The sequence below is a fragment of the Oculina patagonica genome, chromosome 13 (assembly GCF_052425735.1).
Source record: "Oculina patagonica isolate OP01 chromosome 13, crgOcupat, whole genome shotgun sequence".
Lineage (NCBI taxonomy): Eukaryota > Metazoa > Cnidaria > Anthozoa > Scleractinia > Oculinidae > Oculina > Oculina patagonica.
In genome coordinates, this window is record NC_135770.1 from 3732652 (window position 1) to 3760542 (window position 27891).

Sequence of the window (27891 nt, forward strand, 5' to 3'; positions counted from 1 at the left end):
TTGTTTTTCTGGAAAAGGAAGTAATGACAAACGATTTCAACCTGTTTCAAAACTTGTGCTAATTCCGGCTGGTCGTCCTACTAAATCGTGGAATAGTTCCTTCACAATTTTTGTTAGTCATTTTGTGTTTTCCGAGAATTTATTGTCAGCAATTTTTGAACTTTGGTCAAACTATTTCTCGGTTGAAGAAGTGAATCGACGAACTATGAATTTCCTTCGCCGCCAGATGCCTGACACATTGCTCTTGGAAATCATGCATTGCGCGCGCAACCTACAGATTAGTGAATAATCTGCTAGCAGATTATTCACTAATCTGTAGGTTGCGCGGGGTTGCGCGGATTCCCAGAATTAGCTGTAGGCTCTTAGCCAATGAGAAGACAGCTAGTGACTACAATGTATAATAAATTATTATAATTGACAATTGTAAATATAATCAAGCTTATCACATGTATGTTAATAAACACAGTTGTTCGTTGATTAGGAAAAACAGGTTTGAAGAAGGCTGCGTGCATATTTTTCCTTTTTCGTCTTTTCTAAGTGAACTTTATCCTTTATCACCGCAATTTACAAGGATAAAACTTACGGAAAACTTGCTATCATGGTACGTATGACTCTGCAAATCTGTCAATTCTGTATTATCTTATGTGTCAGTAGTATGTTTCCATTTTTATGTATAAGTTGCCGCCGTTTATTTCTGTTTAACAGTGGTAGTGTTATTACAAGATCATCCGATCGAAACGATTTCTGGAACATGCAGCTAGCAAGATAATTTTGCAAGAAGATTTTAATAAATAAACCGCCGGTTTCTTTAATTTGAAAAGACGCCAAAACTTAAATTCGCTTAAGAAGATCAAGCATGTCTACCTCAGTGTTTTTCTTTTGTTCTTGATCGGCTGAGGAAAATTCTTCGCTAACAGAAATAAAATGCCTCACAGCGTTAATTCTCCACGGCCCAGTTGTTCTAAAGGTAACGATATCCACCGGATAAATCGTTCTCCAGTGGATATGTGTTAAAAAACAACCCGTGCGCTATCCACTGGATAGTCATTTAGTCGGTGGATAGCGTTTTTTAACATAGAGCCGTTTAGAAGTTCAGTGCTTGCGTATGTATTCATTTGCTTAAAGGTGTCATCCACTCAAAAAAATGCTGAATTCAAGAAAACGTGAGTACCCATAGGATATAATTGGGGATTTAGTTTGGTAAGAAGCGCTAAAAAAAAGGCAAAATGTTTTCTTATTTTTAGAGGACAAACCGTAAATCGATAACTACGAGAATAGATTCAAAGTTTTTTGACAGTTTGGTGCATTTTAGTGAGATAAAACAAAGCGGGCTTTGTTGACAAACAATGGCCGGGCGACTTTTAAGTAAGACTTGGAAGCCTACATTTTGTTGCAGCTAAAATATGGAATACTGTTGTTGTTGTGTATTGTTGTTGCACATCTTAAAAAACCTGGCATATTGAAAAAACTCAAATATAGGACTTGAGCAACGAAAACCATTTATTAATTTTTTTTCTTCATTTACACTTCCTTTAAAAGTCGTACGTGCAATTTGTCAGGAAGCTGCAGTAGGCTGCACGCGAAGTATCACGTACAGACTAGCACAGCGAATTGTTTTGTCCTGGCAGGTGTCGGTAAATATCGCGAAATATGATAACCTGTATAGTTTTTATTGATTTGGTAGCAGATATGATATTAATAATTAACGGTATTTGAACCAGCTCCATCGATGGCGTTTAATTTATTCGGTAGCAGACATGATTTTAAAGTGCTACTATGATGAAATTCGCATCTTTCCTTTCGTAGCCGTTTTAAAATATTAATAAGTTCTCTTTATGAGAAGAAAAATGCCGTTTACTGTTTTCCAGTATCTCTTTTCTTTCCAGAGATATTCAAGTTTTTAAAATATGCAAATTAGCAAAGTGATGACGTCATAGACTCCATCGATGGCATCACCAGCTTCATCGATGGCGTTTAATTTATGTCATCAGTGATATTCTAAAAAATGGAAAGCCCGTTTCACCCAATTCAGACCGGGCTCTTTTTGGATCTTTTCAGACCGGGGGGGGGGCGGATTCCGCCCCCCCCCCTCCTCCGTAACTTCCAGAATATTTAAGCAATCACAATGAAACTTAGAGAATATATAGCATGTCCGAAAATCTATCTTTTGGTTTAGTCACGTGGGATGATGACGTAAAGCAGCAGCCATCTTGGATCCGCCATCTTGGATTTCGAAATTTTTCCAAACGTCAGAAAACCGCTCAAAATTACTGCAAAGTACTCAAAATCAATAAAACTGTGCTTAGATAACATAAAAAGGTGAAAATAATTGCACCAAAGTTATTTTTCATTAATAGAAACACGAAAATTACAAAATTGGAAAACATGCCTGTCAAAATGCCGTTGCCATGGTGACGTCAAGTTCCTGACACAACAACCTATCCTACCAAAATATTTCCAGATAAATTTAAGATAAACTCGCAAAGTTTGGCAGTGTTTGGTTTAATCTTGAAAAAGTTATTAGCGTTCAAAGTCAGCGCGGGCACTTTCCGCCCCCAACTCCCGGTCTGGATAGGGTTAAGTTAAATTTTCCAGTGAGGTTGAACAGCAAATTTGCCTTCCTTTACGAATTCTCGTCCACACGCACTATCACGTTTAATATCGAGACAAAATGGTAGAAAAACATTTTTATCCAAGGCATATTGTTTCATCTCCGAAAACATATCATCAAATTTTATGAATTCAGGATACTGAGACAAAAATATTGACCAAGGAACATATCCTATTATTAACAACATGGCAACAGTTATAACACCACACCGATATTCCGTCTAAATAGGGTCGACAAAATTAGAAGTCAAGTAAGAAGAGAGGTTATAGAAATTGCATTTAGAGCTTAAGAGCGAATTTTTTTGTAGACCGCGTGAAAACAAAAATATGCGGTACAAACTTCCAAAGTCATCTACCTTCATTTTTGGCTCAGAGATACCTTATGGTAAGTCGATAAACGTGGTGTATTTTTTTCGTTTAAATCTATTTTAATTTTCGAGAAAATATTCAGACACTGTAACGAGTGCCCGGCGACATAAAATGGCCAAACAAGAGCGACGAACATGGTCACAAGAACTTAGCTCATCAAAAGCGTAAATTGAAGATGACCTTTCTCAAGTTCGTATATTTGTACAGGAGGCATTGACGAATGTTATGAGTCTAAAATAAGGATAATCAACTGAACTATGAAATCCAGGCAGGCGTTTAAAAATCGCCATTTTCTCATTGTTTACAGATTTCATTTTGGAGACGTTTTTCACGAAGTACTTTTGCTATGCGGTATAACTCGGATTCGCCTGAAACTTTGGCTTAGATAAGTAGAAATGATGTACTTTTTAATTATATAAAAATTTGCTCTGGGCTTTTGATTTTATCCAAGAAATAGACCGTCCTACTTCGAAGAAATCGCTCGACAGTGACTTATGTAAACAAAGAAAATAATCGAATTACGCAGTACACTTTCTCTTAATATAGCCAAAATTCGAACACAATCTTATCATTTAGCTACACACGAGTTTATTTATTAATATTTTACTCTTACCTTGCAAAAGCAGTGGTAAAACATTGTTTTTCCTCATTCTTGACATTCTTTTACCGGCAAATTGCACGGGCAAGCGGCTATGTTGCTTATGATACAATCAGTCGATATTAGCAAAGGCCCTCGTAAACATGGTATTTCTTGACAATTTTAACCACATTTCAGGTTCCATACAGCCATTCGTGCAAGGGACTTGATAACACGATGAACAGATTCACTTAACGACGTTTTAAGCCTCAAATGAGATGTTGTGAAATTCAAAGAACGGTTACATGTCATTGCTCGTGAACCCTCGTATTTGTCACGCAATGAGTCACGAACTCCCGAGGGGTGGGTGGGTACTTTACAGGGGGATCCCTTCAAAGTCTGCATTTTTCAACTGCCATTTAGATACAGTCGACTCCCGATAACTCGAATTCACGTTTTAAAAGTTTTCTCATGCTCTCTTGTTCGTCCACATGTGCAACCTCTCACTCGGTCATAAAAAAGCCGCTTTTTGAACTCCATTTTCCCTTTTATTTATTCAATACAAAATAATCAAGATGTACAGACTTGAAAAAGCACTGCATCTAGCACCAACGGTACGGTAATTTGTACAGGCTTTTTATTCCTGTTAAAATTAATATACTATTATACGGAACCCCATCTGGGCGTGGTAAAAGCTTTTTAATTTGACCCCGGAGCCGGATACCATTTCTATGTCTTATCAATGATCTGAAGACTGCCAACAAATCACGAGAGTATGTTTTACTTTGAGTGCAGCTCAAAACGGAACCTTTTTGGTTAAACTGACAGGCAGCCTGCCACGTCCTGAACACCCTATATGTGTGACCAAAATCCGTAACTTAACCATAATATGGGAGTTCACCCTTCCCGCTTCCCGCTTCCAATACACAGAGGAGTCTGTCATAAACGTTTTTACTTTTATTCATTTTACTTTGGGGGGGGTGATCAACTTATCAGTACGAGATAACTAGGAACGTCCCGCACACTTTTAACGGGATCGCAATAATGTTCGACTGCATTCACATAGGCCTGCATAGCAGGCGTCGGAAAGGGGGGTGGGGGGAGGGGGAGCTGGGAAGAGGGAGAGAAAGAGGGAAAAAAACGCAGGGGGTTCTTAAGGCAGGCGTTCCCTCTTCCCCGTCTTTTTCCCTCCCCTTTTTACGCCTGCCGCGCAGGCTAGCATTCACTCGAATGCGGTGCTGTTTCAGCATATTATTACGTCAGGAAAACGTTACATAATCGACATTTGTTATCAGACGGCGCTAAGCTCGATTTTATATATATCCGTCACAACCGTTGCCAGAATTTATCAGACTATAAAAACAAAGAAAAAGAACAAATCACCCTGTGTTAGGTTTATCCTTTTTAAACTTAATAATATCGCATTTTATATAACCACAATATTAAACGGACTGAGAACTGACTTACAATAAAACCCTTCTAGCTCGAATTCGATGACGATAACGCTCATTCATGAACATAGCGCACTCGAGGCGTCACAGTATCTATCCTTCGAAGCTTCACTTATTGGGTAATTTACGATTCCGATTATAATTACATAGTTTCTGGAGGAAGAAAGTGGCATTTAAATTTTGAAAGAGTTTGGTCTTAAATATAATATTCATGAAAAATTGGAATTCCGGACAATCGGAAATCTGGATAATCGAGGTTCGACTGTACTTTCTATAGAAAATTAACAAAAATCGCAGACTTACCAGACCCAGCAGGGACAAATATGCCCGTACGTCGAAAGATCGTTCTCAAAAGCGCTTTGTTGATTTCCGGGGGGGGACTCGCCTATGAAAGTGACGGAGGTATAAATTTTTGATATTTGGTCTCACTTAGGGTCTTCCGCGAAAAAATAGCAATATTTTCAGCCAAAATGGTCTCGTTCAGGGTTATACACGCAGAAATATACAAATAGCAATTCTATTTTTAGTTTTTTGGAGGCGTCTAGGGGTCAAGAAAAGCTAGAGCCACACCCAGATTGTTCTCTTTTAGGGGTTCTTTTCAAAATTTCTGACGAGCATCCCCGTCCGTTTCATACAGTCCCCCCGGGTGTTGATTCCGCGGTCAGACTTGCGTGATTTCCCTTTTTTGGCATGCCTCAATAATTCTGCGGGAACGCGGCACCGTTGCGAACCTCTTCTCCATCCATTGCCCAGAGAAAACCGATGAGCTGGGCAGATAGTAATGTCCGAAATATTCAAAGGTACATTGAAGATTGATGCCGCGCTAAAATGATATGAACGCAGAGGGAGTATAACAGAACTTCTTTCCGCAGCTCGACTTCGCATATCTTGAAGGCAGTATCCCCCAACTAATCTTTGAAAAGAGTAATTGATTTCCATTCTATACTCTGTAAAATTCTCTACTTATTAAAAGCACGAATCAACAAAATAAATTATCAGTTCTTGTTTGCTTTGGAAACTATGGCGCGACGCTCATTATATTGTTAGAGCTGCACCTAATCTAGTTTATTTTTCCTTTCTTATTTTTAAATAGAATCTCTGATATTTAAAATGCTATTTCCACTTTGTTAAAACAAAAAATATGTGACCCCTTTCTTTAATCCGTGCCAGACCTTGACGTTAAAACCCCTCCCCAAAATAAAACCAAAAAATAAAAAAATAAAAGTTACTTCGAAAAAACAAAACAACCAAAAATACAGCTGCAGTACTCCGTTAAAAATGCAACAACAACGGCAACAGTTACTCAGTGACCTTCCCCGTTTCAGGTTTAATAATTTTTTTTCTATAGTATCTTTATGTGTGTTTTTTTTAACGTGAAAACGTACTTTCATCTACATATGCCGTGACTTTTTTGAAAGGGTTTTTAGACTTTTTATTACCCCGTTTATGTGCCATTACGTTTATATTAAGCCCCACCAAAACAGTAGTAATGTACTACACTCTGAGGCAAAAATTTTTGCCACAGAGATTTAGTACATACTACTTCCAGTGCTGAATTTTTGCGCTTGATCTAAAACTGAATTTTTGCGCTGGACCTAACCTAGATTACAAGCGGAGCGTTTCATAGTATTTTATTTATAAAATGCATGAAACTTATGATCAAATATAATAAAATATTATATTTTCTCCTTATCTTAACAACTGACACAAGCCTGAAAAACCAACCCTAAAACAACCCTTGGTTCAAAATAAAAAAAACTTCTTATACTCTTTTTCAAACTTTTTTTATACTGCGTTCGAATGAGATTGTCTTATATGAGTCCACTTGCTACCCAGACTGTACTCTTTTTTACATTGCTCACAAAACCATCGTGTATTTCGCAGATAACGGGATTTTGTGCGCCTTATAGCTTTCATTTTGTCTTCTTTGGTAAACCATCTCTGGTATCGGCCATTAACAATATTATCATTCCAAAACATCAATTGTTATATATTAATAACACAATATATTAATTTCTTATATCATTAATAGTGCGTTTAAAAATCAAATCGCTCGCTCTGCTCAAACCCTAGGTCAAATTAATATCCATATGGATATGTTTCTATATTGGTATCTGATATGTATTTTATTGCGCGCTTATCATATCCAAAGCTGTATACCTTTTCCTCATATTTGTTAACAATTTGTTTACTCTGTCTTGTTATCTTATTTTCATTTACTAATGTAAGTTCTTTGATATCGCCCTTAACCATCTTAATCATATTTGTGTGATTAAGAATTTGTGAATTTTCATGATTAAGGGAAAAACCTTTAATAACACATTTCTGTTTATTATCGCCATATATGAAACTGTAGTTTTTAGGGCCACCGCTTACAAAGGTACCTTTTATAACCTCACTGTCTAACTCATCTGTTAAATCACCTAACATATCACCTGTTTCTATTGTCTTACCATTTTTGGATTCGATATACACAATACTATCTGTATCAAAATATAACACCCTTTCATCTAAAAAGTCAAGTTTATCATACAACATCAGCCGAGCTGAGCTAGTTGTAAAACATGCAATGTATATATTAGTATTATAGCTATTATCAACAAACTGATCCTTGTAAGTGTAACTCATTTGCACCATTTCTTCATTTATGAAATTTATGTTTAAATTATCAATGGTATCGTCGAGAACAACTTTGTAAAATTCATTTATGTCAGTAACGTATTTACACTGATTCATGTTATTCCGTTGGCCAAATTTACCCCAAAGTGAGTTTAAACACATTTTAGCAATAGCTCGTAATCCCGAATTCTCATGTAATTCACCTAATTCAATGTCTAAATTCGTTTTGACTTTATTTCTGAATATCATTTCTTCTTTGTCATTTTTAAAATTATATTTCGTTGATTCAAGTTTTAGTTTCATGAATTTTTTAATGTATCCTTTGAATAAATCGTCAGATGACTCCTCAAAATGCCAAACCTCATATATTTTTATAATTTTATAGCCTTTTTTAATGGCCTTATTTAGTTCATCTGTTGTCCATGTGCCTGTAAATGCTTGCTCACTTTCACTATGTTGGCATTTTTCTTGTTGCTTTGTTTTTGCACATGATATACACAGAGGGAACATTAGCTTTTCAGACTTTTCACATTTGATTCTCTGAGGCAGAACAGGATGATATAACCCTTTTGGTGGTAATATTTTACATTTTATTAGTCCATACCATTTTTTATCGTATTTTTCTGGTGATATAATTTTTATAGGGTGTCCAATGGGGTATTTTTTATAGAACTGGACAGTGGGATATAAGGAGCAAAAATCTACGTATTTTCCGTATTCATCATCTTTGAATTTATAAAGTAGCTTTGTGCTATTAGTTCTACCTCCGAAGAATGCATCTCTTGGGTTTAGTGGAGCGACGACTTCTCTATTCCAATCATTTTTATAATATTTTTGAAAACATTTATCATTTTTTAATTTACATTCCCACATCTCAATAAGATTGTAACCAGCATCTGTTATTTTGTTATTTTTAACTTGTGTTTTATTATACAAAGTACCCATATCACATTGATTCTTATTATTGATTACATCAGGCTTGTAACAATCTGGGCATCCATGCCAGAAGCAACCTTGGAATTCATAAACACTATTTGTGGACTCACAAAAACCATCTACTTTTAATTTGTTATTGATAAGTTTTTCGCCACCTTCCAAGGCATGTTGAATTTTAATATTATTTTTCTCAGCAATGTAATCGATCCATGCAATACTGACTGCACTATGGTTTTCTGTTTGAACAACATTATCAACCACAGCTATGGTATTTTTTGGCATATAATTCCCTCTATAAATAGCCATACAAACACCGGCTATTGTAATGTATTTTAGTGGATCGATATTTTCTTGATTCATGAAATCTTGCCTGAATTTTAACATACATCTTCTTAATATATCCACATCTGACCTACAGTATTCAATCAGTTCTTTTTTGAAATCGAAAACATAATTTTCATTTACACGGTCATCATACCATTGTAAAAATTTCTGTCTATCTTCTGTTTTCATTTGATTATAGCCATAGTGCTTTTTAGAAGGCATATTTCCGATATAGTTTTGATGACAATTTTTGTTGAAATAATGTGGAAAATATCCTTTTTTCAACTCGTTTAAACCAAACGTTTTAGGAAACAATGATAACGGTTGTTGAATGAAATTTAAGCTGTCGATTATTTTGATTCTTAATTGTGAAATTTCCATCATCATAATTTTTGCACCATTGTAAATACAATAAGGTTTGAAACCATTATCTATACACCATTTAAGAATAAAATGGCTATCGTATCCTTTTGAATTGTGAGCCAGAAGTGTATATCCTTTATATTTATCATTGAGGATTCCGTTACAAAAACTATTAATATCATTGAAGATTGATTCATTACCATTGAAATCATGGCAGATAGCTAAATTAACTTCATGTGTTCCAGTGTTTTGTCTAGCTTCGAAATCGAAAAATAAATATTTTTCATTATACGTTTTACATGAGTAGCAATAATCTTTTTTGGTAATGTTTTTATTTAATCGGCATGGTTTTTTGCTCTTTTTGATGCAATTTCCTCCCTTGCATTTTATTTTTTTCATGAAACATTCATGCTTGTTTTCACAATATTTGTTACAATTATTGCACATTTTGAAACCGCATTTATGTATTTTGATATATGGTTTTAGTATGATTTGATTGCATTTTAAACATTTTGCTACACTGCTACATACTGAATCATCACTATCTTTTTTCGATCGGTTACTAGTATGGTTTTTGAAGCAAGTATTACCATGAAAAACACGATTGCATTGATTACATGCAACGTCTTTACCATTACATTTATTTCCATCTGGAAAATATTTGAAACAAGATAGACATTTTTGGGGGCATTTGTGTTTATCACGTCTCGTGTAAGCTTTTTTGCAAGAATGGCAGTAATATGCTACATCTAAAAAGGCTGTCATTGATTTTATGACATCAAAATGATTCCGTGTTTTGTATAAATAAATTTTATCCGTTTTACCATTATTGGATGTATATATGATTTCATTGAACTGCTCAGAATCGATAATGTTAATCTCAATATCTAAATGTGATGCAAAGCTATTTACATCTTCTAAAGAATTTCCATAATCATTAATTTCAACATTAGCATTATTATGAAGTTCTTTGGCTTGAATTTGTTGTAGTTTCCTACTTTTATTGAATCCATCTTTCAACTGAGTTGTAGTGTAATTCTCAGGGTGTAAATTAGCATAACCTGTTACTATTGCCCTAGCAAGGCATATTGAGTCGGTGTTTTTTATTGTGATAATGCATTGTTTCCTATTTACTGTTTGTTTTGATAAATATAGTCTACCTTTACCTGAAGGTATTTTAATAGATTGAATAATTATTTTGCAATTTTCTAAATTTATTTCTTTATACTCCAACGTATTGATTACATCTAAAAGTTGATTTAACTTGAAATCAGAAACTTTTAACATTTTTGTTGAAATCGGATGTGTTAATTCATTATTTGAAATTACCAATCTGAACCTATCATTTGGTTTTAACTGTCTTTTCTTTATTGTCATTTCAACCATTTTTTCAAAGACACTGAAAACGTCATTTTTATTACCTATGAAATTTTTGCGTACAATTATTTTAAATTCATTTGTGTAAGCATTGTACTTTTTATTTACCGTATTTCCGATTTCAGTTATTTTGAATAGAGGTTGGTCATTGGATGTTGTATCAAAAATACTGTCATCGAAATTAAATTCATTGAGTGTCCTGTTTAAGGTCTTATCGTTCTTATATTTTTGAATTTTATTGATTACTTTTTTCCTTGTTGAGTTTTTTACAAGATCTATCCATGTATAGCCTAGTGCCTTTGCATCCCTCAGGTAACTTTTTGATAGTTGTTTAAGAGTATTATGGGTTTTTGTTATTGGTTTAGGAGTATTTGAATGAGATTGGTATGTCTTCTTTTTTGGTATTTTACGCGAGGGGGTGGGGCTTTGATTCGGCTTCTGGGGCTCGTGTGCTTTCGGCTCGACCTTTTTGTGCTCGTGTGCTTTTGGTTCGGCTTTTAGTGATAAAATGAGTTTTATAAGGTCGGTTTTAGATAGATTGTTGAGATCGGATTCGTCCATATTAATATTGGTTGAGATATTTTTTTGTGTCATTTTTTATGTACTATATAGAATTACCATTTCTTTAAGTATCTATAGTAAAAAATAATTTTTTAGATTTTTGGTGCGTTTAAAAAAGATAACCAGAAATAAATATATTTTTGGTCACCTAAGGCAACAGATAACAGCAATTCATATATACTGTGCTATACAATATATAATTATATAATTTTTCTTTATATGTTATTCATCAGGTATAATATTAAACCGATCATCATCTTCAAGAGCTTTAATAACAGCATTTTTAATATGCTTTTTGGTCATCATATGACTCCATTTTCCTGCAAGGCAACTGTGATATTCACAAATATTACAATACCAAGGTTTATTAAGCATGTATTTCGTTTTTGATTTAGTAATAGCGTTTTGTCTGTCTTCTTCATTATCGTATTTTTTATTTCTTCCCATTTATTATTTACTATATATATAATTCTTTATATGTTTTTTATAGTGCGTTTAAGTGATAGATATAAACAGATAATTATTTTCTTTATTAATATATATAGAATGAGTGATATTACATTAAATATCAAACACCTACTAGAAGCTGATCAAAGCTCGAATGATATAGCCTTCATTAATAAAATGTATTGTATTCAGAGCATCCTTAAAACAAATATTTGTATTATTAAAATGCTATCTTCAGACCTTAACAGCAGATCTGAAATATCAAATGAAGACAAAATTCATGTACGTTTAGAGTGTATACCTGAAGACCAGAAAAGACGACGTGGAAGACCTCGTAAGAATCAACATTAATACATATTTATTCAGTTTACGGTTTTAGCCATAAGTTATAAATGATTAATGACTAAACCATTGACCGAAAAAACCTGCTGACGCGTCAGCAGGTATTTTAATCTGGTGTGATTTCTATTGACCAATCATATTTCAACAAGTAAAAAGTTTTTTATATATAAACTTTTTGAGTAAAATTTACTCAAAAAGTTTACTCAAAAAGTTTATTCTAAAATTTACTGCCAAAAACAGCTGTGCCGTGAAGTTATGTGTGTTATATATATAATGGTTTGTAATTCTGAAATCCACGATGAATTAAAAATTTTAAAAGAACCTATATGCCCTTTATGCGATCAACTATTGATAGAAGATAACAAGGATGCTGAGCTATGCTGTAGTAAGCAGGATATGTCAAATCAAAATGGTATATATGTTTGTATTAATTGCGGTTTGGTTCATGGTTCTATTTATTACAATGAGTTCATTGATTTTTATGCAAATATGTATAAAATACGCCGAAAATCGGTATATCATCGTAAGTATCATATTAAAAATATGCTAAATAGTATATGCTATGGAAATAGGGTACAATTGACTAGTGATCAAAGGAATCGGATTTATAAAGTGTTTAATATTATCGAATCCGCTATTCCTATTGTAAACAAAGGTAGAAAAAGACTCATATCAACCAAATTCATAATTAAACAGCTTTTTTTGATGATGAATCTACCTTGTGAATTTATCAAAATTAGCACAAACAAGAAAACGTTAGCCTTTTATCAATTGTATTGGAATGAGATTTTGTCATTAAATTTTGGCGAAATAAATCGGATCATCCAATAAATTTCTTATCATATTTTCGTAGGTACTTGTCGATTATCGGACCGGTATCCGTCACATAATCGTAAATGTTCTTCATTGAAATTATGACGCTAGACGGATTGTAATCACCGCATCTCATCGTGTTTTTAATTGAGTTGAGTAAATGCTGGTAGCTCTGATATGCATATGTACTATTTTGAATTTTTAAATCGAGATTTTGATGATGCATCCAGCCTTGTATTAAAAGCGCTATTGTACTAATTGCAACCAAACTAATACCTCCTGTAGCAATACTTGATGCAAGGGAGCCGGATGCAAAGAGAATAGACAATGAATTCCCTAATAATTTCCATTTTTTGAAACGTTTAACAGCCTGCTTATAAGCCCAACATTTTCGATGATATGTTTGATAATAAGCTTTCAATTCTATAATTTGTTCTTCAGTCAGTTCGCTTGATATATGGTTCCATGTAAATATGCATTTTCGATGTTTAGTCATATATATTAGTTATATATGATTTTTTTGTTTTATCATTTTGTCATTTTAGCATTGCGCTTGTTCTTTATTGTGTAATACAGCTTCCTTATGTTTTGAATTAATCTCTCAATAGAATCAATAATATTGCTAACCAATTTCACTGTTTTCATATAATTTAGTTAGATAATTTATTCGAAGAAAACATTTTTTGTCTTATCTAAAAATTGGATTTTATGATACTCTTTACCATTTATCGGGTATGTATTTTTACTAAAACCGATTCTTTGTATATAGTAACCTGAAGAAATTTGGAGGCTAGATGCGTTCAGCGTATACCCCGAGAAAATTTTATCGAGACTAATACCATTGTTACAAATACCGATCCGAAATTGACTCCCTATTTTAGTATACCAGAGATTCAAATATTTACCTATATAAGCAGATCTAATTTCCTCATAAGATACATCTAAATCATAATCGATTGATAACTGATTAGACTCTATTTTGAACCATGGGTAATGAAAACTACTCCCATTATTGAAGTTTATTTTAATTCTTTTATTATCACCGGTCTTATAGTCATATTTTAATGCCATATATATAGTCCAGTCATCGGATCCAGTTATATTTTCATTTAAATTAATTTCGAAACCACTCATAAAGCCGTTTTTTGGATTAAAATCTTCTAACAATTTTGTGGGATTAAAGACAAGACCATTATTTAATCCCTGAATTACCGCTCCGTTTGCATCTGCCATGATGAAATTTGATGGATCTAATAAATCAAAAAAGTATTCAAACACTTCATTATAATAACTTTTGGGTTGGAGTGATAATATTTTTGTTTCAAGATAGGCCTTAAGATTATCATTGAAGCTATTCAGTTGTTTATAATTGACGGCTTGGCTATCACTATTTCCCTCTTCAATACCATAAATAGCTTTATTATCCATATTGATCGCTGTGTTGAAATTAATTTGGTCATTAGCTATATAATATATTTGATCATAAATACTTGGTTCGACATTGGATTGATGACCAGATATTCCATAAACAGTGAAATATGTCTGTAGTTTAGGGGCATAAGAGCTTCCTGTTTTATTTTTCATGACTAAATCGAGATACAAGTAATTGTTTCCGATGCTTCGACTTTTTGTGAATTGGCATATCAATCTGACATATTTTTGTGTTTTGAACGTTTTTCTGCTAACGTTATGAATAGTTTCTATGGATGATGTGCCATATATTTCCAAACTGTCAGGGTCAATATCATCACTAACCCACATAATCTCAAGAACAGCAGTATATTGATCATTGGTCAATAAATACAGATTTAGTCCAATTCTTGAACTGTAATAGCCTTTAGAACTGTCAAGCAATAATTTCATGTCAACAACCTTTTTATTTACCTTATGTGGTGAATTTTGAAAGGTTACAACATTCCCCAATTTGACATCATCTTCTTCACTCACTTGTGCATTGGGATCATCCATTATATATTTGAATTTATTTTCACCATTAGCTGATTGAACATGACTTTCACTAACATGATCAAGCATGTATTTTTTGTTTACAGCGTCTGTATCATTTAAGGGTGGTTTCAGATTTGATATGCGATTATCGTTCATATCGAGATTTGCCTGCATTACATTTGTACCATGGATATTGAGCCTATTTTGTATGCTCTGAGCTAAGCCATTACCAACGGATTTAGTTAGAAAAGTACTGCCTACATATACCTTCGAAGCCTTACTCTGAATACTGTTGGCTAAAATAGCTCCTGTCTGTTTTGTCAAAAAAGTACTATTGGCATATGTTAGATCGGCTTTATTAATAAGCTTGTTATTAATCTCAGACCTCACTTGTTCGTCCATTAAATCAACAAACCTCTTGCTAACGATATCGTTATCTTCGAACATTCCCGAAAAATAAGGCTCACTGTTTATGATTCGTCCTTGGCGCAAGTCAAAATCAACCCCATTCTTGGCAACAAACAAGCATTTTTGTTTTACATATGTCTTATTTACGGCCATGGACAAATCATAAGGATATCGATCAGATTCGAAATCAGCATCGGTTAAATCAGTATGCAAATTCACAATGCTTTTTTTAGTCAAATCAAAATTACCTTCATGGTCTATTTTAAAGCCTATACCAGATTCGCCCTTTTGGCCTTTTATATTTTGAGAATATTTGGTATGCATAAAATCATTTTCGTCATTAATGTACCCCATTTTCTGTTAATATGTTAGATTAAATCTTCTCATCGAAATTTTTTGTTATGAATTTACGTGGTTTATCAATATATAAAAAGCTGAATGGGTCTTTAGTTGCTTGCTCGTATAGCTCTTTTGGAATACTGTTTTCACGGCATATCAGTGCCCTCTCATTAGCACTTGGGAATTCGTAAATACAGAAATGCGAACAGTTAAGTCTTATGTCTTTTTTCGTTTTAAAATAGCTTTGAGACAAATATATCACGCTACAGTTTTTATGTCTCCCTTGTATAAAATAATCGATTAATGGTTTTTGATTTTTATCACAAACATAATCGTCAAATATCACGAGCTTTTGATTATCATCATTTAGTTTAGAAACAGGAATTATTTGGTCGTTACTAGCTTCAATAATGTTATAACCAGCTTCATCGCTTATTGGTTGGAACACATTGATAAGATTCTGGTATTTAGACTGGTCTAAATTTTTTGCATATAAATATATTTTATCGAAATATAATAAATTGTAAATCATATGCATTAAAGTATTAGTCTTTCCCATATTACTCGGAGCGCAAAGTAGCATACGAAAACATTGATTTGGCATGAAATTGTATACTTGTTTAAAGTTCGAGACTATATCGTCTTCAGTGTCATAATTTGGTATTTTCATATTATATATATCAGTTATATAATATGAAAGACGCCTGAAAGACTAATGAAAGACGCCTGAAAGACTAATGAAAGACTGATGAAAGACTGATGAAAGACTTCTGGAAGACTAATGAAAGACTGATGAAAGACTTCTGGAAGACCGATAATAATCTACACTAATATATATATAAATGAGTCTATTAGCTTGGCAAAAAATTGCTGACCAAAAAGAGGAAGTTGAGAATCAAATCAAGAATATTAATAATCAAATAATGTCTTCAAAATTGCAAGATGAATTAGGACAAATCAAATTCATAAAAATGTTTAAACCAGTAACATCTCGTCTCGACACACAAATTGAAGCAACTAAAAAGTTGGAAAATAAAGGGGTAAGAGAGGGTGATCCTCTTCCAGAATATCCAATTGAACCAGAAGATGGGGGTGATGAAATGCCCAATTTCGAACCACCACCACCAATTGATGAAGATGAAATGCCCAATTTTGAACCACCACCACCAATTGATGAAGATGAAATGCCCAATTTTGAACCACCACCACCAATTGATGAAGATGAAATGCCCAATTTTGAACCACCACCACCAATTGATGAAGATGAAATGCCCAATTTTGAACCGCCACCACCAATTGATGAAGATGAAACAGAAGATGAAGGTGAAATGCCTGATTTTGATTTACCACCCTCAATAGAACGAAAGAGAAAAAAATGGGCTACAACTGCTGATCAAAAGGAGTTAGATCGTCAAAGAGAATCTCTCGCCGAAGAAAGGCGTCAGGTAAGCGTTTTATTAGGCAAACTAAAGAAAAGTGGTAAAAATATGATCAAATCTGGTAAATACAAAGGAAAATCATATAATGACCTGTTGGAAATAGATGAAGATTTTACAAAACAAATTAACAATATTGAAAACCAGTTGTTATTAACTAAGCAAAAAATACAACGTATGGAGTACAAACGGGTTCCTTTTACTGATTCGGATTTACAGGAAAAATCAAAAAAATTAAAAAAGACCCCCCGTAAAACTAAATATAAGAAAAAACCAGCTATAGAAAAATCATTATTTGATAAGATAGAGGGTATGAGGAGGGACACAGCGCCTGATTCTGATAGAGAAGAAGATGAGTGGGAAGGTAGTGGTCTAGCCCATAATTATAAGGCTATTTATTACAGAGACCCTGAAAAACTTATTGAAAAATTGGATATAATTTGTGGAAGCATATCCGCTGGAAATACGAGTTATGAATTAAAAAACCAAGGTATTACAATAATAGATGAACTGTTAAGAGTGAAAAGAATTACAAAGCGTCTTTATGAAAAAATTTATAACAACTATTTTATCTAATTTAAATATATATAATGGAAAAACATTTGATACTTAGTTCATTCAGGGCGAAAAGACAAGCCAATAATTATAATCAGAAAGCACATGATTTCACTATTTATCTTGAACAGCCACTTTTCTTGGATCAAAATAAAAATTATGAAATGGCACTGGATGAGATTATAACGATGACATATAGTTGGTACAATATCGCATCCTCATTCACTAATACTAAAATAAGATATCGAAAAACCGTTGGTAGTGATACAAGTTTTAAAAATATTGAATTTCCTAATGGAATGTATTCATATACAGACATTGATACTTTTTTAAAAAATACAACTGGTAAAGATGGTGATAATTATCCATTTTCAGTTACGTTTGATTTATCATTATTTAGAACAATAATAACCATAAAGCCAAATTATGAATTAGATCTATCTGTATCAGACTTTAATTTGATTCTGGGTTTTGAAAAGAAAATTTTAACTTCAGGGAGTAATATAAGTGACAAAATACCTGATTTAACAAGGAGCGTTGATATGATATGTATTCATTGCGATTTGACTAACAGATCCTTGACAGATGAATCCAGAGATGTATTATTTTGTTTTAGTATCATAGCACAAGGCATTCGTAGATCATTCCCTTTCACTCTTCAACCAAGACGACTGAAATTTTCACCAATTAATAAAAATAGTATTGATTCAATCAGACTATATATAACCGATTCGTATAATCGTCCCATTGATTTAAATGAAATCGATACGGCGTTTCATATCGTTATCAAAGAGGTGAATTAATCTAAACTAATAATATAAAATGAATCGAGTATACGAATGGTCAAAATTTTATAACCCTAAAAAAGGTTTATATCAATATCGCCATAAAGGATCAGGTTTAATAACTAATGATTTATCAAATATCGGACAATATTCTAAAAAAATGATAAAAGATATCAATAAATCACCAATAATCAAAGCACAAAAGAAAAGTTTAAAAACCGTGTTAAATAGAAGTGAAAAAGCTGGTGATCTTATTTTGAAACGATTAGCACAATTGAAGTAAATTATCTAATCTAATAATATAAATGAGTTTCAGAAGCATAGAAAATGTTGAAAAAGTTGATTATCTCAGATTCAATCTGCAAACACCCATTATTCAGCCGGCAAATGGCTTATATCAGGAAAAAACAGGGTATATATTCAATATGACTGATCGTTCTTCTTGGTTCGATTGGTATAACGGATACTTTATCGTCAAATACAAACTTCAAAAAAAGGCTGATGGTACAGCTATCGATGCCAATGCTCTAGAAAAACCTGTGCTAACGTCAACGATAAATGATAGTTCCAGTATTATAAATCACATTATGATAACTTCAGGAGGTAAAAAACCTTACGATGGTAATGACCTGCATAAAATCTGTTTCATAAAAGGATTGCTTGAATTTTCTGATGACTATAGCCGTACAGTAGCTACCAATTTTAATTGGTATCTTGACGATAGAGCTGTATTAGTGGGCAATTTGACAACAGCCCCAAAAGTAGGAGCAATTAAAAGAGGTGAATTGTGCGCACAATCAAAAGACGTATATGCGTGTATTCCGTTGAATAGGTTTTCCATTTTTCAAGAACTACGAGATAAAATGATACCACCTATGCAAATCGAACTAAACATAACACTAAATGATGATAGAGAATTTATTTACAGAGTTGGGGGTGCTGAAACACGATATGTGGTTCTAGATTTTCAGTTATGGTTACCACGTTTGAACTTTACATCAGCAGGACAAAAATTAGTGAATAGTAGTTTTTTAACAGCAACAAAATGGACATACTTAAGAGAATTTATTAAACATTCATCACCAACAACTGCTATTTCTGGGATATATCAAATTACACCAGCTATTAAAAATGCAAAACATGTTTTTGTATATCTGCAAAGAAACAAGTCAAATAATGAATTAGAAAATCCCTTTATTTTTGATACTTTTAAAATAAATGCGGGTGATAATGCATGTACGCTATCTACCTGTCGATTGCAACTTGGGAATTCATATTTTACTCCAGAACTAGAGTATGATTGTGATTTTAAACCAAGATTATATAATGACATTCAAGAATATGCATTCAGAACCAACGACTACAATACAGGAACTCAGTTAAATTTACAAAATTATTCTGAATTATTTCCTGTTATCTATTTCGATTTAAGAAATCATAAGGAATCGGTTACTGATGATCCAAAACAGTTATTGTTTCATTACAGATTGAATGTACAAGCTACTGACGATTATATGATATACGCTGTAGTTCTTTATGAAGAAAAAATTGTAATTGACAAAATTGGGAATGAACTTATTTTTATGTAATATTTAATCTAACACTATTATATATAGAGCAAGACTATGAGCACAAAATATATTTCAACATATATTCCTTTAACAGAAGGCCAAATGAAAAAGCTAGCCAGAGCAATCAAAAATTCAAGTGAAGTGAGTTTATTGATTGATAAGCATCAGATCAAAAAGAAGGGTAATACTGAGTTATACCTTACAAAAAGACAAATAACACGGCATAATAAAGTAAAAAGTGAGGGTAAAGGCATTACATTGAGTTTATCTAAAACACAAATAAGTAAAATGCGAAAGGTGATTGGAAAAGGAATTCAAGTCACTCCCCCTCAAGGAGGGACAGGAATGCAAATAGAATACCCTTATTATTCACCACAAATCATTAGGAAACAAAGATCAAAAAACGGTGGTAAAATTAAACTACCAAGTAAGAAAGATGTATTATCTTACAGATCTCCTCCAGTAATAGGATCATGGGTTGAATATGATAAATTTCTTAGAACAGGTGGATTAGTGCTTCCAAAAAAAAAAATCTTAAAACCGAAAAGAAAGTAAGAAAGCCAACATTCCATAAGAATATACCGATGAGTAATTTTGATCTAATAAAATGGTGCAGACATTTAAGCATCCCAATCAGTGATGTTTTGTCAAGGGATAAAAGAGTACCACATAACCATAGACAAGCATTATTTATTTACAATCTTGAACCATCTTATATGAGCGGTAGCCATTGGGTTGCAACTTATGTAAAAGATAAGGTAATCAATTATTTTGATAGTTTTGGTATGCCTCCATTTCAAGAAATAGTCGATCACGCAAAAAAAGAAGAATTTAACATTGATACATCAAAACAATCAGATACAGAATATAAATACAACCACATGCGGATACTTCTCTTTATACTTTCTCAACGAAATGAATAAGGGGAATTCGTATTATAATTTATTAGAAGTGTTTGACATATATGACACAATGAATAATGAAAAATTCATTCAACATTATTTCAAAAATATGTAACGTAATATATATACAATGACTAAATCGTATTGTGTACGTGAAAAAATAAAAACTAATTCAGTTCCTAATTCTGAAAAATATATGAGAACAAAAAACAATCGTTTAATACTCAAATCGAAATGCGTTTCTTGTGGTATTACTAAAACCCGTTTTGTTAGTGAGAAAAAGGGGCGTGGAGTAGGTGAAACGATTAACAAAAAGGTCAGCGAAAAGATTCCAGGGTTTCAACAGGCTCAAGACTTAGCATCGGCTATCATGGGTGCTACCGGAGGCGATAAAGATCTATTTAAAAAATATTGGCGCGGTGACTTTGCTAAAGGTATATTTAATAAAAAAAGCGGGATTCAGACATCTAATTTTTGGAAGCCCGCTGGAGCATATAAAAATGAAAATCTCGACCCCAAATGCAATTTCAGTGAGTATAAAAATGGAAAATGGATAAATCATTATTGCGATTAAATATCTAATCAATATATATAATGTGCCAATCGTATTGTCTATCGTGTAAAAAACAAACCAAATCATTAAACTCTAAAAAGGTAAAAGCTAAAAATGGTCGGCTTATGGAAAAATCAGTTTGTCAAATATGCAGGAAGAAAAAAAGCAAATTTATTAAAGGAGGCGCTCTTGATATACATAAATTGATTGGGAAATTGCCAAAACCAAAAGCCGGCTGGGTACCCCATGGCTATGCCTTTTTGGGTCCTTATAATCCTCTCGAAAAACAAGTGAAATATGATCCAAATACAGGTGAAATACTTCAAATATTTCAAAAACCGACAGGCAGAACGGATGAAATAGCGATGAGGCATGATATTGCATACAGCGTTTGTGGAAATAAAGCAAAATCTAAACAACTAAGTTGCAAGCATAAAGCTGACCAAAAAATGATCCAAGAGCTCGACTCTACCCCTTATTCTCAACGTCAATGGGGTCATACTATCGCTCGTAATGTAATTGCAACCAAGGCTAAAATAGGGCTCGGTGTTAAAAAGCCAAAAAACGGAAAACGGCGTTGAGTAAAAATGATTGGTCTCAACAATTAGCCGATGAGTTACATAAACCAATCAGACGAAAATTTAAAACTAGAAGAGTAATATCAAATGGAATTGACGACATATGGTCTGCTGATTTAGTTTTTATGGATAAACTTTCAAAATGGAATAAAGGTTATAAATATCTATTGACTATAATTGACGTATTCAGTAAATTCGCTTGGGCTATACAATTGAAAGATAAGAAAGGTGCATCAATAACTAGCGCTTTCAACAATATTATCATTAATGACAAGCGTAAACCTGAATATCTCTGGGTTGATAAGGGATCTGAATTTTATAACAAAACGTTCAAGGAATGGCTAAAGCAAAATGATATTAACATGTATTCCACTTTTAATGAAGGTAAAGCTGTCGTTATTGAGAGATTTAATAGAACTTTGAAAAATAAAATGTACAAACAGTTTACTATTCAAGGTAATACACAGTATCTTGAAATACTTCCAAAAATAGTAAAAGAATATAATAATACAAAACATAGCTCTATCAAAATGACACCCACAGAAGCTTCAAAGAAAAAGAATGAAGGAACTGTTTACTTTAACCTATACGGTGATATGGAGCCATTATCAGCTAAACCAAAATTTAAGGTTGGTGACAAGGTCCGAATATCTAAGTTTAAACGAATTGTTTTCGAAGAAATGTTCGTAATTACTAAGATCCAACATACTAATCCCATTACATACAAAATAAAAGATTTGAATGATGAAGAAATAAAAGGTAGCTTTTATGAACCTGAACTGTTGAAAGCAAAGCAGGATGTATTCAGAATTGATAAAGTGATCCGTAGAGACTACAAAAAGAAACAGGCTCTTGTCAAATGGAAAGGATATAATGATGATTTTAATAGTTGGATACCAATGAAGGATCTACAACATATATAAACGCACTATTAATGATATAAGAAATTAATGTATTGTGTTATTAATATATAACAATTGATGTTTTGGAATGATAATATTGTTAATGGCCGATACCAGAGATGGTTTACCAAAGAAGACAAAATGAAAGCTATAAGGCGCACAAAAGCCCGTTATATGCGAAATACACGATGGTTTTGTGAGCAATGTAAAAAAGAGTACAGTCTGGGTAGCAAGTGGACCCATATAAGATAATCCCATTCGAACGCACTGTAAAAAAAGTTTGAAAAAAGAGTATAAGAAGTTTTTTTTATTTTGAACCTAGGGTTGAGTTAGGGTTGGTTTTTCAGGCTTGTGTCAGTTGTTAAGATAAGGAGCAAATATAATATTTTATTATATTTGATCATAAGTTTCATGCATTTTATAAATAAAATACTATGAAACGCTCCGCTTGTAATCTAGGTTAGGTCCAGCGCAAAAATTCAGTTTTAGATCAAGCGCAAAAATTCAGCACTGGAAGTAGTATGTACTAAATCTCTGTGGCAAAAATTTTTGCCTCAGAGTGTAGTACATTACTACTCAAAACCACTTACGAAGTTGTATAAATCCAAGGATTATAACCGAAAGTTTACGGTATTTCTCAAAGTACATAGCCCACCAAATTTAATTCAATGGGTAACCTCCCCTCAAGTGACATATCATTGCGTGACAGATGTCAAGCCGCCATTTTCGCTCTAGTTGATCTTCTGCAAAAACAACGGCCAAAACGCGGTTTTTAAACTGTGAAGCAAGTTTCTTCTATGAATTGGCCGTTTTCACTAAATGTGGTTGGAACTGTGAAGACCGGAATGCGGTGGTTTTTTTTCAAGGACCTTCTGGCAAAGTTATTGCTGATTTGAAATTCTCGGGAATTCTGAATACTGTGATTTGGTAAACACCGTTCGAGTGCTGGTAACGTATTTGAAACAAAAGTAGGATACAAAGCAATCTTCAACGAATTGTTACGCCAGGTAAGCTAAATATTGAGTTTTGGATCAAATAGGGTGTTTACTAATAAGATTTTGTCGGAATTTTGGCTTTGAGAAGGGAAAGCGTAATTCGAGCCTTATTGGATTATTTGCGGTTGTTGACAAGTCGGTGTTGTGATTTCGTCCAAATTAAAAGGGGAAGTTCTTCGTAGCAATTAAAAGCCCAAGGCTGATTTTTATACCATTAAAAAGAACATCATTTCCGCTTATTAAAACCCAAGTCTTAAGTGATTCTGAGTTATACCGCATAGGAAAAGAGTTCTTTGAAAAAATGCTCCAAAATGAGATTTTTAAGCAATCAAATTTTTGTAATTTTTAAACAGGCTCTAAATATTCAAATCGATCTTTGCAATACTGTTCTTAGACTCAAATCATTTGTAAATGCCTCCTTAACAAATACACAAAATCGAGAGAAGTCTGCTTTATTTTGCGCTTGTGAGCAGCATCATTCTTATGCTCTTAATCGTGGTATGAAATTCGACCATTTCATGGCAGTCGGCAGACGTGACAGTTTTTATTTTTTTTCTGCCAAACAAAGATAGCTCTTAAAGAAAAAATCATAGCACGTTGATCGACTCACCACAAGGTATCTCTGAAAAAAAATTGAGGGTAGGCTTGTTTAAAATTTTGTACCACCTCTCACTCGGTCACGGGAAAAATTCGCTCTTAATAGTGAAAGAAAAATCATTATAAGTTCATTGTTATAGCTCATCTTATTTTTTCTCGTTTTATTTTTTTGATCAGCAGGGATTTGCTGAAGCAAAGGCATATAAAAAAAAACAGGAAAGATTTATTGCTGCTCGACGTTTCGGGGTCATCGTGACTCCATTATCAAGAGACTTGTCAAATAGCATGCAAATCAGGAAAAGCTACAAAATAAGCATAAATTACAATAGACGGCCTAAACAATGCAAACACCTTGGCGCGGATGTTCTTTTTATGTCATCTTATTTTAGTTCATTTATTTTATTAGAGAAATACGAAGTGAAATCAAGTCATGTATATTGAACTACTCAAGGGCTTCATCATCACAGTGGCTGTTCAAGTCGTTCTTCATACAGTACAGCTAGGCGCGCTGTGTCCCAATGACAATTGTTTAACAGGCGGATTCTTCTTTGCTCCTGAAAGAAACATGGTCAACAACCACGCCCTTCGTGGTCACATGTTTGATAACTTTACAGTCAAACAGCCGATTGAATGCTTTCGAAAATGTATGTGTGATTGTCGGTGCATCTCTTTCAACTACTTGGCGAATGTTAATGAGAACAACTGCGAACTGAATGAAGAAAACAGGTATACCAATTTCACGGCGCTGAAATCTATGGATGGATCACAATACTATGATCTGACTATGAACTGACGACAAAAGGGTAAGAAAAACGTTCTTTCGATCAACATGCACGTGCACGTCAACCGATAATCGGGTTTCGAGTTACATTATATAAGACGAGTTTTTTATCCGTGGTTGCCATGGCAAAATGAAGATGTTTAAAGAGGAGAGGACTTGGACATATCTAAGAAAAATTTTGTCCATGATACGTTAATTTCTTGAAAACAATAAGACGTGTTGACTAGCAATTTATTACAGATCAAGAGTTGATGATGTCAACTCGATGATAATAATGTTTTTTTTAAAATACGTTTCAATATCGTCTAATTCAGAGCCATTAGTTTTTTTAATCTAAATTTTTCAGACATTTTAATAAATTTTTTCTTTCTTTCTTTTCATTAGTACTCTTAAACAGTATTCATCTATAAATTCGAATCGAGCTGTATTAGTTTACTCCCTTCATTTTTCATTATATTTCTGGTCAGGCCAATTTTCCCTTAAGCGAATGTCAGAACGGATGTTGTGGAAGCCAGCCCTGTCTTAACGGAGGAACCTGTCACGAGACATGTGACGTCATGGGCAAACGTTTCACGTGTTCATGCAAGCCAAACATCACAGGAACATTTTGTGAAAGCGGTAAGCTTAGCTTAGTGCACATGCAAGGTTTGCTTGATTCGTTTGGTCTGATTAAAATCGAAAGGAGAATTTCTATTTCATCTCTTTGAGGTCTCATGTTAACATTACACGTTTTATACATGTGCAATGAGTCTCTGTGTAATTTAGCCACCATTATAAAATATGCTGAAAAAAGATCGACGACAAGTCATGTCCTTATATCTTACCAATTGCATAACATTTCTGGCACGTTTTATCTGCATGTCAGCCTTATCATTAAGCGGCTACCCAAGAAAGTTGTTTACCATTTCTCTCCGGTTTAACTTTGGGTTTAATGTTTTTTTAAATTGATTTTCAATTTTGTTGTTTGAGACTTTTGCTACTTTTCTGACATTACAGAGTCGATACAGAGAGATTTTGAAACCCAAGATGCGGATTAAGATATTTAAAATGTCCTTATTAAGCGCGGAATAACGTTAAAATCGACACTTTACCACCATACGAATTGAATAATTTTCTTTAAAGAAGAAGTCCCACCATCTTCAGTTCCAAATTGGTTTAAGTAGAATACGTCTAAAACTCAAGTGATGCCGGCATACTGTTACACAACGAGTAAGGTAATCGATTAAAGGCTAGGCTTCTTCTCACTAATACTTTCTGCATGAATACACTTTCCACAGCAATATGTTCTACTCCAGACTGGCTTCAATTCAATGGTTCCTGTTTCAAGGCGTTTACAGAGAAGGTCAACTGGTTCGAAGCCCAAAAAACTTGCCGCAGTCTAAACAGCAACCTGACATCGATACACAGCGCCGAGGAAAACGACTTTGTTCGTGACAAAGTTACGCCCCTTAGTGAGCCGGTCTGGATTGGACTCAACAACTTGAAAAACAATGCCGTGTTTGAATGGGACGATGGTTCTGACGTTTCATTCACTAACTGGAATCCTTATGAACCGAATAATCTTGGAGGTTCTGAAAACTGCACTGAGCTTCGATCGCGAGTCAATATCAGTTCAGGTATTGGCTTATGGAATGATTTGAACTGTTACTCCCATAATATAAGTTATGTTTGTAAATGGAACCCATGAGTCACTGACTTTGTAGTTCGTGAAGCTCATCTCTGTAAGTATTTGCAATGTAATTAGATTTGAAGGTCACTTAAGATGTAGCGTTCATATTTATATTGCGACAGATTGTAGCGTTCATGTTTATATTGTAAGTATATGTATCTTAACACAATATATAATTCTTTTTATAATAGCAATAATTTATTCAAGGATAAATAGTTATGGTATATTATGCAAATATTGTACGTAACAATTATCCTGCGAAATCGCGCGGAATATCGACTGAAACTTGCGACGAGGCGTGGCCTCGTCGGCTAAAATCAGACAATATTCCGCAAGATTGAGCAGGATAATTGTTTCATTATTCAACCAATTGTCAATGAATCACATTTTGCAGATAGAAAAACTGTAATTATGCAGCGCTTTACAAGACTTCGGACGAATCTTCGCAACCTACGTATATCGCAGGATATCTGTTATGTACGGATGACAGATAACGCTAACAGTTTGACCATATATGGGCAGCTCGCGCATTTGTTGAATAATAATTATATCGTGGAAGTTAGAACAATCAGCCACTGTTGATACTTCTCCTTTACAGTGCTCTCCAAAACAATTTCTCTTGATGAACAAGAGACATGTGGCAATTAGATGCAAATATCGCTGCTGGTAGGCTTCGGTGCGCGGGTTAGATTACCGATTAAAATTTACCCTGATACTGGACGATGTGGTGCTTTAAATTATCCATTCTCCTGTTTTGCTGCCTTGTAATATTACTTGCTAACCTGGTCATGAACATTTTTGCCTTAAATAATGTTTTCGTTTTTTTTGTCATAGACTATAGTTCGTTTTGCAAGTTTGACAACAAAAATGAGTAATTGAAGTTTTGTCTCATTCATTGCTTGTTATTACTTTTAAACATTTATATTTTACGTGCAAATGAAATTTGAACTTCAGAGGTTCTTCCAAGTGAGAAAGAAACGAAACTGTGTTATTCTAATTTAAAAAATTTAATAAAATAAAAAATAATTAAAAAAGTTAATGTGACTTTGAAACCGCTCTGTAGAATTCGTACAAAAATGGGTGA

At 33.6% G+C, this 27891-nt stretch overlaps 1 pseudogene across 1 annotated transcript; it reads left to right on the forward strand.

Moving 5' to 3' along the window:
- The first annotated feature begins 494 nt into the window (after positions 1–494).
- LOC144635986 (C-type mannose receptor 2-like) lies at positions 495–27831 on the forward strand (annotated as a pseudogene). The gene is made up of 4 exons (XR_013567447.1): positions 495–601; positions 24764–25192; positions 25606–25756; positions 26416–27831. The product of XR_013567447.1 is annotated as a C-type mannose receptor 2-like (transcript).
- The last annotated feature ends 60 nt before the right edge of the window (positions 27832–27891 follow it).